The sequence below is a fragment of the Antechinus flavipes genome, chromosome 3 (genome assembly GCF_016432865.1).
Source record: "Antechinus flavipes isolate AdamAnt ecotype Samford, QLD, Australia chromosome 3, AdamAnt_v2, whole genome shotgun sequence".
Classification (NCBI taxonomy): domain Eukaryota; kingdom Metazoa; phylum Chordata; class Mammalia; order Dasyuromorphia; family Dasyuridae; genus Antechinus; species Antechinus flavipes.
Window position 1 is genome coordinate 575,857,331 of NC_067400.1, and position 14,098 is coordinate 575,871,428.

Below are 14,098 nucleotides of genomic sequence, written 5' to 3' on the forward strand. Positions count from 1 at the left end.
TGTGTGTGTGTGTGTGTGTGTGTGTGTGTGTGTGTGTGATATTGTGTGTATGTGTGAGAGAGAGAGAGAAAAAGAGAGAGAGAGAGAGAGAGAGAGAGAGAGAGAGAGAGAGAGAGAGAGAGAGAGAAAGAGAGAGAGAAAGAGAAAGAAACCTCCATGTCAGGATTCAATTTCTGAATCCATTCCACCAAAGCCTAGCTTTCCACTACCTCATTGCCTGGGCCACATCTAGATACTGAACACTGTGTGGTTTGGGGGCCGGGGAGGAAGATAATAATCAAATGAGATTTCTCCAAATAAATGAAGGGGAAAGAACACTGGGTTTAGAGTCAGAGGACCTGGTCCTGGATCTAAGGCTGAATTTGGACTTTTAGCCAGATCTTTCTAATTCTAAAACTAGCATTTTTCTCACTTTGTCAAAACTTCTCTTTGGATCCTGGAGCTCCAAATCTATCTATAATCTTGGGTGAGTGTACCACTCTGGACCTCATTTATAAAAATGAAGGGATTAAATCAGGTGATTCTTAGCAGGTCCATCAGCCAAAGAAAATCTTGGTAATAGTTACATAAACTTTAGTGATTTGCCAACCCTAATGCTTAGAGGGACAGCTTCCATAGTTAAGGCTAGATAGACTTTGGCATCCCTTTCAACTCTTAAATTCTGTGCTCTTCTTGCTTTATGACCCAAAGGCTTTTGGCAAGGATGTGCTGGTAAATGTTTAACAACCGACTCTTTGGAAGAAAAATGTATACATCCTACACTTTTAAAAATCAAACCTTAATTTCTGAACTATAAATGCTCTCACGGAAAATTTAACAGTCTGCCAGCCCATTAGAACTGGTTTCAGCATGGACTCTGAGAAGCCTTCGGTCAATCAATCAAGAAGCACTTAAGATTCTCCTCTGTGCCAGGCACCATTCTGTTCCATGGGGATACAGATACAAGGATAGAACACTCCCTACTCTGAAAGGCCTCGCAATTTAAAACCTGAAGGGATGAGTTTGGACTCTGCTCTGACATTTACTAGCTGTGTGATTCTGGGAAAGATGCTTTACCTCTCTGAGACTCCTCTGTAAGATTGGACTCAATGGCTCCTTCTAACCCTCAATCTATGGTGTGGGGTCGTGGGCCTCCGCAGGATAGAGCCAGTTAGGGGCAAGCAGAGGAGATTGGGAGGAGGGCTCACAATAGTCAGCAGCCAGTCCATTCCAGCAGACCCCATGTGGAAAGTGGGCTTCTTGATAGAGTTCCAGAGGTTTGTGACTATCCTTAATACTGCTGCTACTTTGAACCCTGCTTCTTTGCCATGTGTCTTGTAAGCATTGGATGTTAAATAAATATATTTTTGATAAGCAAAACAGGATTTGTTTTTCTTTATTGATAGTTATCCATACCAGAAGAATGAGCTCTGCTGTGGACTTAGGCCGGCCAGTTGGCACAATCTGGAACTTTGGGAACTAACTGAAATGGTCAAATCTAAAGTTGATGATGATTAAAGGGGAGTTCTTTCTGAGAAAGCCCAGCAGACATTTCCCCATTCCCATTCCAATAACTGTGTGTGTGTGTGTGTGTGTGTGTGTGTTTGTGTGAGTTTGCGTGTGTGTATGAGTGTGTGTGGTGCAATTACAGTAATCCCTTCTATATCAAGACTTTGCCCCATCATGGTTTCTTCTTCCTGGAATTACTAGGTATTAGTATAGGAAAAAGCAACAGGAATTCCCAGCTTCTCCTTCAGGTTAATGGACATCAGACCAACATGATAAATACAAGAGCCGAGAAGTCGTGCCCAACTGAGTTAACATTCTATTCTTCCTCATAAATAGCCTTTCCCTGTTGAGTTAACATCCTATTCCTTGTCATGAATAGCCTTTCTCTGCCTTTAATAAATGTCATAGGAGAGAACAATAGTGGAAGGCTATGTTAACCCTCACACTTCCATACTCCCTCTTCCACACTTCTAGATTGGAGTAACAGAGGGAAGTGGGCCCAGGAACCCTGCTACAATTCCCCTAGAAGAGTGGACCCTAATTCCAAATTTACCTAAAGGAGATTCTCTAGCAGGGGTCCTCAAACTATGGCCCGTGGGCCAGATGCGGCAGCTGAGGATGTTTATCCCCCTCACCCAGGACTATGAAGTTTCTTAATTTAAAGGCCCACAAAACAAAGTTTTTGTTTTTACTATAGTCTGGCCCTCCAACTGTCTGAGGGACAGTGAACTGGCCCCCTATTTTAAAAGTTTGAAGACCCCTGCTCTAAAGTGTCTAAATCTGGAGAAAATATCAGAGAAGGTCCTGGAATGACATTATTCTAAAATTTTTCTTGCTGGGAAAGAGGAGAGGTATCCCAGAGATCTTGTCTGTGGGGGGTGGGGGGTAGGGGTAAAGAAAAAACACTAGATCCTTAAATTCACACCTTCACCTTGATATGACAAGAGCTTCTACAGAAGCTGGCAGATTACCCTTTTCAGTATAAATCAGAAATTACAAAGAACACATTTATAGGGGCAGCTAGGTAGTTCAGTGGATAGAACACTGGTCCTGGAGCCAGGAGGAATATAGTTCAAATCTGGTATCAGACATTTGCTAGCTATGTGACCCTGAGCTTAATCTTGATTGTCTCCCCCTTCCCAACCCCTCTCCCTTCTCCAAAAGAACACACTTAGCACTGAGAGAAGGGAAACATCAATCAATCATATAGTAGTATCTACTATATACTTTGCCTATCAGTGATGGATTAAAGATGTCTCAGTTTACATGTGTCACAGATCTCCAATCTGGGATCTGGGAATCTAGCATTCCACCCTCTTTATCTTCAAGAGAAGATTTCTGCCATTGTGGGGAAGAAAAGGAGCATTGTTTTCTGCTTCCTCCCTCCTCCTTTGTTCCTCCAAGAGGAATATTGGGTTAGAATTATATCTATCTTCCATACCTTCTAAGGGTACAATAAGATGTTCAGGTTATTATCCCTTTCCCAGCCACTCTCAAGGGAAAGACTAATTAGCTTATTATCACCGACTTAGCTACTTCACAGAAGACCATCACAAATTGTTGTAAAAATCTGGGACATGACAATTATCCCTTCCACATCACAACTTTTTTGTGGTTCTGATATATAGAGGGTTGGTATAAGAAATTAAATGGGAAATTTAAGGGAGTTTTGTGGAAGCTGCAGACAACAGGAGAAGGCCAGCAGATGACACAGAAAAAATTTAGAAATTCAGAAATGAAAAAAATATATGTAGAGTGTTGTATAACATCAACCTAAATTTTATAATAAGGTACTGTGAATACCCCATAAAAGAAAAAGAAAAAATTCAAACTTCTTCTTTGGTATGAAGAAACTGTGAAAAAATTTTATGTGGATTTTCCAGATCATGGAGTTGCTGTACCATACTCCCAACCCCCACAATATGGAAGGGATAACTGTATATTGATTAGATGAGTAAATGGACTTTTTGGCAGTGAGATAAAATTCATCTCCAAAGAATAAACAATCTTACCAAGGGAGAATTTGTGCTCAGCAGTCTCTCAGTTTGTAAGCATTAGAGGTCAAGAAAAATGTTGGATCTCTTTACACACTGTAGCTCCAGGAAGATTTTTTTTTTAATAGCTTTTTATTTACAAGTTATATGCATGGGTAATTTTACAGCATTGACAATTGCCAAACCTTTTGTTCCGATTTTTCCCCTCCTTTCCCCCATCTCCTCCCCCAGATGGCAGGTTGACCAATACATGTTAAATATGTTAAAGTATAAATTAAATATACTATAAGTATACATGTCCTAACAGTTATTTTGCTGTACAAAAAGAATCAGACTTTGAAATAGTGTACTATTCGCCTGTGAAGGAAATCAAAAATGCAGGTGGACAAAAATAGAGGGATTGGGAATCCTATGTAATTAATGGTTCATAGTCATCTCCCAGAGTTCTTTCGCTGAGTGTAGCTAGTTCAGTATCATTACTGCTCCATTGGAACTGATTTGGTTCATCTCATTGCTGAAAATGGCCACTTCCATCAGAATTGATCATCATATAGTATTGTTGTTGAAGTATATAATGATTTGGTTCTGCTCATTTCATTTAGCATCAGTTCATGTAAGTCTCTCAAGGCTTCTCTGAAATCATCCTGCTGGTCATTTCTTACCAAACAATAATATTCCATAACATTCATATACCACACTTTATTCAGCCATTCTCCCATTGATGTACATCTACTCAGTTTCCAGTTTCTGGCCACTACAAAGAGATCTGCCACAAACATTCGTGCACATACAGGTCCCTTTCCGGAAGATCTGTTTTAATTTAAAAATCTGTACTTGCTTTTCTCAACCACCTCTCTCAAAGTCTTCTTATTGTTCATCCTTTCTTCTCAAAGAAGACCAATGACATTAGAAGGGTATTGCTATGATAGGCAAGTGAATTACCGTGTTTCCCCAATAATAAGACACTGTCTTATTAATTTTTTTGGATAGAAAAACACCAGAGGACTTATTTTCAGGGGAGGGCTTATTTTAATGAACATTGACAGCAATTTTAATTAACAGGTAAATGTGAACAAAAAAAAAGTACCTTTATTCAATAATGATCATGTCATCTTCAACAACATCGTCATAAGTGTCCATACCCTGAATTCTATCCTGGATGTCTTGCGCCTCTATTTCCTTCAGAAGAAGTGGACCCAATCTGTCATGGTGGGGGGGGAAACGGTGCATACAGAGGGTACCATAATGTAGCATGTAGCACAGGGGATCACCTTCACTACAGTAGCAATTTCAACAGGGCTTATTTTCGGGGGAGGGCTTATTTTAGAGGAATCTTACACAGTAAGAGGAGGGCTTATTTTCGGGATAGGTCTTATTATTGGAGAAACACGGTAGATTTAAGCAAGGCAGGGCTGTGCAAAGGCACTAGCTTCACTGTCTCCTCTGGAGCCATCTGGATATAGATCAGGATTGTAATGTTCAGGCTAGCTTTCTGGAGGACCTCGGGACCAGCCTTGATCTTAGTGCAGGAGGCAGGACAGCCACCAGGAGGATGGTCAAAAATAGAATGTCCCTCTTCCAGTCTTTCTTAGCCCTTATATACCCTATTACAATTATATCACCATGCTACGTACCAACTACGTGTGAACTAGAGAAACATCATCTCATCAATTCCATTGAGCTAACACCTTGTTTCAAGTATATTTTTCCAGAGTTCTGGCCCTCTACACAGGATGATTGGAGATGGTCTGGATATAAGTTTAAGTCTTTAAAAAGCCTCAGTTTGTCTGAAGCAACACCTATTTAATAGATAAAGGCTAGGTAAGAATTGAAGCAAAAAATGGCTTATTTTACCTTTACAAAATAATCAATCAGGGAAGGAAAACCCTCAGAGTTCCTCTAATTATCTCCAGAGGTCTCTTCTCCATTGAGAAATATGCAGCATCTCACAGCTCATGAGCTCTGTCTTGCTCTGGGCAGTTTTAGAAAACTGTCCCTGATTTCAGCAGAACCTGGATTACACTTGAATTTTCCCTGATAATTTTTTCTATTCTGTTTTAATTAAATATTTTGTTGTTTGAGTTATGATTTTTTCCTGATCTGCCGATTGAGAAAGCACTGGATGCTGCCACATAACTTCTACCTTGAACCCAAGTAATAGTGTGATTCTGGAGCTGAGCAGTAAAATCGGACAGAGTGAAAGAGTACAAGCAACTGCTGCCATCTTGTTTAATTATATCCAACTCTTCATGATCCCACTTGGATTTTTTTTAGTAAGGATACCAGAGTGGTTTGTCATTTTCTTCTCCAGTTCATTTAACAGATGAGGAAATTGAGGCAAACAGAGGTAAGTGAGTGCCTAGGGTCAAATAACTAATAAATGTCTGAAGTCAGATTTGAATTCAGGTCTTCCTGACTCCAAGCTTGATTCTTCTATGCATTATGACACTTGGCTGTCCCAGTTTCTGATATAAGATTTATAAATTTACCTTGAGCTACTTTTAATATCCCCAAGGCCATGGGAAACAACTGAACTAAATGATAAATGATCATATTGGTACATGTGGAAGTGAATTTAAGAAAGAAGATGGGGGGAAGGGGTTGATATATCTCCAACAGAACTCTCTTTTACTTGATCAGTCAAGGCAGAGGAAGCATTCAGATGGAGCCTGTGGACTGAGAACTCACACTGCTGACACGTTACCTATGTGATCAAGTGACTAGAGCTATGCAGATCTCAATTCCTTCATCTGTGATATGAGGGGTTTGAAACTAGATGGTTTCTGAGGTTTTTTTATTCCATAGGATAATGACTGAAGTCTGTATGTTCATTTCTCATCTCTCTCAAGCTCCAGGACCACATTACCAAAGTGCTCATTAGACATTCCATAGGCAATTCAAACTCCACCTGTCCCAAATGGAACTCATCATCTTCCTCCCCAAACCTATCCCTCTTCCTAACTTTCCTATTTCTTTTGAGTGAACATTTTAGTCACCCAGGTTTACAACCTTGCTGTCTTTCTTGAGTCTTTAACCCTCACTTACTGTCCTAGTCATTCAGCAGCTTCCTAATCCCATTTACACTGAGACTTTCATGGATTAATACTGGCAGATTATGGTCATGTGGTAGTATGCTCTCTACCAACCCTTACCCCTGGTTTTTTTGCCTATTTAGGCAAAGGGAAGTAACTTTACTGCAGAGAGCACAACTCCATTGGCTGACCCTATTGTTCGAATGCCAAATGTACACTTGCCAAAATGACTGTTTTATGGAGAACTCACACAGGACAAGCACTCACAAAGTGATCAAAACAAGTGATACAAGGACACTCTTAAAGTTTCTCTTAAAAACTTTAAAATTGATGGTATGATATGGGAGACATTAGCACAGGACCGCCCACCATAGCATGCTCACAAAGAAAGTGCTGTGCTCTTTGAGTAAAACAGAATTGGATGAGCTCAGAAGAAACTCGAGATGCACAGTTAGAACAACCATTCCAAATGTTCATAGGGACTATTTAGGACCTACCTGTGACAGAGCATTCCCAGCTCATATTGATCTGATTAGCTGTAGTTGGACACACTGTACTTGACTCTAATATAGAGTCGTTTTGGTCCTCCAACCAACAACAAGACAGGAGACACAGACATTTGAACTTCTTGCCTTCCCCCAACCCCTGTGGACAAAAATGAGCAATATGGTCAGTTATAAGCCAAAAGAAGTCAGGGACCTTGTCTATTGTAATTAATGTGCACTGGGCAGAGAATTGAGAAGACACTTTCGCTTTTTAAAGAGACAAATGACATTATCCTTGCTTCAGTATGATCTGTAGCTAGCGGGTTGGGATTTTCAGAATTTACACTGACCTATTTGAAATTCCCACAATCAAGAGAGATGCACTGTTATCAGATCCTTGGGCAAACACAAATTTCCCACTGACAGGAGTATATGTAAACAGATGTCAAATTTAAACAAACAAAAAACAAATACACACATACACAAATATAGTTATATTATATGCCTATGCATATACATCCCTATACCTATATACATATAAGTACATGTATGAATATATGTATAAATGAATACATATAAATATAAGTGAGTGTGTATACACACACACACACATACATGTATGTCTATGACAGTGGTTAAAGTGTTGAACTTGAAGTCAAAAAGACCTGAGTTCAAATTCAGCCTTAGACATTTACTAGCTATATAATCCTGAGCAAGTCACTTCACTCTGGTTGCCTCAGTTTACTCCTCTATAAAATGAGCTGCAAAGGGAAATATAAACCACTTCACTAACCACCCCAAGAAAACCTTGAAAAGAGATGAATAGTGAGACACAGCTGAAAAATGACTGCACAACAACTAAAAAACTACTTTCCTCTTAGATAATCTCAAATTTATCCTTTCGGTCTTGTTTGTATATACAGTGGTACCTCCGCACCCATCAGCTTTGAAAGGCATCGAATTTGGTATTTCACATATTTCACTAGGAAAAAAGGCTTCAGCACCTGACGCTTGCTCAGCACTCCTTACACGTGGTTGTCGTCTTGGTTGAGTGGTAAGGATATGCAGTTGGTCAGGTGCACTGCTCAGCCCTCACAGATGCATCTATTGCCTAAGATGGGTGGCTCCTCCCCAGGGAAAGCAGCTGTGCACAGGATTGTTAGGTTGGAGCCTATGATGCTGAGGTTGTTTATGTTGCTGAGACATTTATTGCAGGATTATGTATATAGTCTCCTGGCTCCCTAAACACTGGTACTACAAAGAGTAAGGAGCAACCAGTGTGCTCAGAGAGCAGCAGCAGCAGCAGCAGAGCTGGGAACAGCTCTGGCAGGACCTCAGGTAGAAGGGGTGGTTGCAGTAGCAGAGAACCCAGGACTCCTGGCAGCCCCAACCCTTGGTTGCAGAACATAGATTCTATCTCCACATTCAGGCCCCACTCCCTCCCATCTCTCATTCCCTAAGAAAACTTGGACTCAGTGGGGTGGGGAGAAGTATAGAGGTCACTCTCAGAAAGTGAGTCAGGTCAAGAAGGGAGGAATCCAGTTGGACTAGGCTGGTTTCTTTCTTCACAGCTGGAAGCCTTACTTGCCCTTTTGGGGAATTAGGTGGGGAGGGATAGTTAGGCTACAGATTGGAGATGTATGCCTTATGGGAAAAATTCATCCAGTACTTATGTGCCTTCTGGAACCAATTGCGAAGCTCAGCATTAGACTGAGCTCCTTGAGAACAAGGATTGTCTTTTGCCCTTCTCTGTATACCTTTTACTTAGCATAGTATTTAGCACAGTGTTTACCTGTTTAGTCATTTTTCAGTTGTGACCCTATTTGGGGTTTTCTTGGCCAAGGCACTGGGAGTGGCTTGCCGTTTACTTCTCCAGCTTATTTTACAGATGAGGAAACTGAGGCAAACAGGGTAAAATGATCGCTCCATGCCCTTTCTAGTCCTCCTGATTCCAAGGCTGGTGCTGACTTAATTATTCATAGAAATTTCTTAAGTATAAAACATAGAACACATATTCTCAGGAATATTTTTGAATGTTGCCTAGTTTTGAGTCCTGACAAGCTGAATCCCTTGTTAGAAGGGTGCGTGACTAGCACCTGCCCGCTCACCAAGCAAAGGATAGGTTGTAGAATAGTAAAATGTCTTAGTTCCCCATTTCTTAGAATTTCAGAGCTAGAAGGGTCCTCTGAAAATCTAGGTGGAAGCTAGCCTGAATATAAGGAAATTAATCATGGCAGTTCTTCCCAGAAGTAAAATGGGCTCCCTTAGGAGATATTCTAAGTGATTTCCATTTTATTTTTGGTAGGAGCATTCTCAGATCTAGAAGAAGACAAGTAGGCCCTTGTCCCAGCACAAACCTCAGTTCAAAGGACTGATCATTAGTTCTTTACTCCCCACTGCACTAAGGCACAGGATTCAACCTTGGTAAGTTCTGCAATTTGACAGTGATGGAATTTTGGTTCCTGTTTTTGAAATGAAGGATTTTGAATATACTTTGAAACGTATCCCTCATATCTAGACCTTCTTTCATATTTCAAAGATTTGTGATTTCATCACTGTGGATTACCATCTGTGACTTGTTAAATGATTGCTAAAACTCAAGGAAGCCATTCTAGCAGCAACTTGATCATGAGATCTGCTGGCTGGTTCTTGTAAACATAATAAAAGCTTGTTGATTGGATTTTACTCTATCCCTAAAAGCCTTTTTAGCTGGTAGGACCTACCAGAGTTTGTAGATGGCTGCCATAACCTTCAAAAACCCATGTAGACCTTTTTTGGTCTTCATCTGGACTCCTACTGGTCTAAGGAATTTCAGTTTGGAAACTCCCTACACGGATGAAGATTGGTCCTCTGTAAATTATCTCTTAAGGAGAGATAAAGAGAATTTAAGTGATTTGTTCATGCATTCCAGAGCTAATATTCATTAGAAGAAAGATTTTAACCCTTACCATAGCTTTTTATATTAAGCCTTTCTTGACCCCACTAATAGTTCCCTTCCTATTTCATATTTCTTCTTGTTGTTCAGTCTTTGTGACCCTGTTTGAAGTTTTCTTGGCAGAGATACTGGAGTGGTGTGCTAATTCCTTCTCTAGCTCATTTTACAAATGAGAATACTGAGGCAAAATCAGGTTAAGTGACTTGCCCAGGATCACACAGTTTGTAAGTGTCTGAGGCTAGATTTGAACTTGTATTCTCTTGACTTCTGGTTTGGTATTCTATGTACTACATCACCTCGCAGCCCATCTATTTTATATTAGTCTCATTGTATCAATTCTGTGTATACTAAAAATGCAAGACGGGAGTTATATTGGCTAGAGAGCTGGTTGTGAAGCCAGGAAGAGCTGAATTCGTCCTGTCTCTGATGCATGCTAGATATGTAACCTTGGTCAAATCACTTAAACTCTCAGTTATTTTGGAAGATAAGCTACTGAGCAGGTACATCAGTTAAGTACATTTCCTTATCTAGGGAGTTCTTTCCATAAATGAAATCACAGGTCAAAGCCCTATTCCTATATATTTGTACGTGTACTCGTCTCCCATTTAACATAACTTTCTCAAGAGTAGGGATTGTATTCATTGTGCTTCTATTCCCAATGTATGGCCCATGGTAGAAATACAAGAAATACTTGTTGATTGATTTATTTTTCAAAAAGGAAATTTGATATATCAAATATCCACTAAGTCATCAAGAAGCTTCTATTCTATTGAGAGGATGTAGCACATAGACAAGGAAGTCAACCCTCAGTCTATATATAGACCACATAGTTTCAAGAGTGAGAGAATTGGAGGGACCGCTAGAGTACGAGAAGTAGCATTTGAGTTCTGTGAGCTATATGAGCTTAAAGGAAGCTGTGAATTCTCTGAGGGGGAGAGGAGGAGGGAGGACACTGCTGGTATCAGGAAGCACTTTGGCAAAGGTACAGAGACGGGATGAAATGTCATGTAAGGGTTGGTCTGGTATGATTGGCTCTTTATGAACCCATGCTAGCCCTTGGCAATCACCATTTCCTTTTCCAAGTTCTCATAAGTGATAGTAAAATATAAAACCAAAGATTAAATCACTTTTGTAGGTCAAGGATTGGGTTAGCCTCATTTCCTTTCTTTTAATTGTCTCAGTTCCTAAAAGACATTTGCTATGTTTTTTTGAAGAATTACTGCTGATCTGGTAACTTCCTTTCTTCTTCTCTCATTAGCTCAAGGCAAATGTATGTTCCAACAGGTGTGACCTCAGAAAAGTCACCCATGCCAGCCTTCAGCCTACTAGGGATCCTTTGATAAACAGAGCTGCCCAATGATCTGGAATGTTCTTGTCCTTCCCCAACCTAATCTGTTAGCTTGCTTTTGCTTTTAGGTTGAAATGTGAACCCCCCCTCCCCCCCACTATCTTACCTCTAACAAAAATGTTATTCTTATTTCTGTTTACATTAAAATCACTTCCTTTTTCATTCTATTGATTTCCTAGTCTTTCTATACTACAATAAATAAATCAGTCAGAACAGAGGATCATCAGTTCATAAGCATTAATGAAGAGTTTATTGAAGAGGTGTCTTAGTGGATCAAAAGTTATATTGGAATCAGGAAGACTTGAATTCAAATCCTACCCCAGATACTTTCTAATTGGATAAGAAACCTCAAGCCTCAGACACTTAACACTTCTTAGCTGTGTGACCCTGGGCAAGTCACTTAACTTCAATTGCCTCAGCAAAAAAGAAAGAAAGAAAGAAAACTATTTTTATCCTTGTCCTATGATCTATAGTGGACCCGTTATCTTTCTCCATGACCCCAGTAGCTCTAGATATCGTCTTTGACATTACTGATTTTTGACTACCTAGTCATGATATTCCCATAGTTTTCTTCAAGGCCACCAGCTCCAAATGTGCTGAATCTAAATGTAGACACTTAAAACTCTCTACTACTCAGAAAACTAGTGAAGTATTTATTAAGTACTTACTATTATAGCATATAATGAAAGACAAAAAAAGTCCTAAATGTCAGAGTGTAGGGTCTAATAGGGTAGACAAAATGTAAACAAACATATATATGTATATTTATGTATGTACGTATACACATACAATATATATATACATACACACTATACACACACATACACAATATAATAAATGTAACATGTATTTATATACTATATATGTATATATACACATACACAATTTATATGAAGATCAAAGAAAAGGAAAAGGGAGATCCCAGAAAGAGCCTCCTACAGAAAGTGGGCTTTGAGATGAGTCTGGAAGAAAACCAGGGAAAGTAGGAGGCAAAAGTGAAGAGGAAGAGCATTCCAGGCAAATAGACCCTGAAATTACTAAACTGCAAATACTTTTTATCCAGAGACATCACTAGAAGACATTTACCCCCAAAGAAATCAAGAAACTCACATGCACAAAAATATTTATAGCAATACTTTTTGTAATGGTGAAGAACTGGAAACTTAGGGGATGCCTATCAATTGGGGAACAACTGAACAAGTCTTGATATATGAATGTAATAGAACATTATTGTGCCCTAAGAAATGACAAATTTCAGAGCAACCTGGGAAACCTTGTATGAACTGATGCAGAGAAATGAGCAGAACTGGAAAAATAATTTATACAAGAACAGTAACTCTATTAACACAAGTAACCTTGAAAGGCTGAAAAATTCTGATCATTTAAGGACTTTGCAAACACACTTTCAAAGCATTCATGATGAAACATGCTCTCCCCCTCCAGACAGAGCCAAATATTGTTGGGTTATAGCTAATATGGGAATTTATTTCTCTTGAAATGAATTGTATATTTGTTAGGAAGATTTTATTTTTCTTTCTTATTCAATGGGGGATTTAGGAGGTGAGAGAGAGAGAAGATGGATTTGTGTTAATTCAAGGAGAAAGGGATTCTGGCCTGGTCATGTCAGGAGGATGTTGGGCTGACTTAGAGCATAAGGCAGGTGTCCTTAAACTTCGTCCCGCGGGCCAGATGCGGCAGCTGAGGACGTTTACCTCCCTCATCCAGGGCTATGAAGTTTCTTTATTTAAAGGCCCAAAAACCAAAATTTTTGTTTTTACTATAGTCCCTCCCTCCAACAGTCTGAGGGACAGTGAACTGACCCCCTATTTAAAAAGTTTGAGGACCCCTGGAAAGGAACTCCATGAGAATAGTCCATGCTCTGACTGCTTGACTACAAGTTGAAACAGGCAGCCAGAAATCCTCTGTTTTTGTATTTGACAAATACAATTGGCAGCTCCCTCTCTGTACTATGTCCATCGATGGGAGACACTTCTGAGCATGTGACTGTTTATGCTGCTGTCTGTTTATGCTGCTCCACATCAGTGTCAGAAAACTTCTAGGAGGTGGGGCTTTGGTCACTTTTAATCACATCATACTATGGACCATACACAGAAACTTAAGAGAGGTTTTCCTTAAAACAAACCAAAAAAAAAAAAAAAAAGGACTAGTGGTTAATTTTGGGTGACCTTTCTCACAGCCTTTTTTCTTGTTCAGCTAGAAAATAAATATCCTATTAAATGAGGCAGTGAGATTGCTGTAAAATGACTGGGGGAAGATAGTTGTAAATATGACAGCATGGGGCGGCTAAGTGTTTCAGTGGATAGAATGCTGTCCAAGGTGGCAGGAGGACTCATTCTCATGAATTAAGTCTGGCCTCAGACATTTACTAGCTGGGTGACCCTGGGCGATTTAGTTAATCCTATTTGCCTCAGTTTCCTCACTTGTACAATGAGTTGGAGAAGAAAATGGCAAACCACTCCAATATCTTTGCAAATGGGATCACAGAGAGCTGTTCCCAGTTGAATAACAGAAATGGGGCTTTGCCTGATTGCAGAAAATTTCAAGGGCCCTGAGGAACATCTGACTGGGTATACTTCCTCTCCTGGGGAAAATGTCCATTAAAATGTCTTTCTTTTGGCATTGTTGCTTTTAGTAGCGCAAAAACCTCTGTGTGTCTCAGTGTGAGATTTTTTTTCAATCTCCCTCCCTCTTTTCTACTCCTTCCCTCTTTTCTTTTAGGTTCATGGGTGCTTTAACTGTCAGCCAGTTAAAATTTTTGAATAATTAATTTAACATTTTTTCCAAGAAGTCTGAAT

General features: G+C 39.7%; 1 long non-coding RNA gene across 1 annotated transcript; it reads left to right on the forward strand.

Moving 5' to 3' along the window:
* The first annotated feature begins 8,209 nt into the window (after nucleotides 1-8,209).
* On the forward strand, nucleotides 8,210-11,424 carry LOC127558150 (uncharacterized). Its single transcript, XR_007952725.1, has 3 exons — nucleotides 8,210-8,337; nucleotides 9,305-9,423; nucleotides 11,193-11,424. It is a non-coding gene; the product is annotated as an uncharacterized LOC127558150 (long non-coding RNA).
* The last annotated feature ends 2,674 nt before the right edge of the window (nucleotides 11,425-14,098 follow it).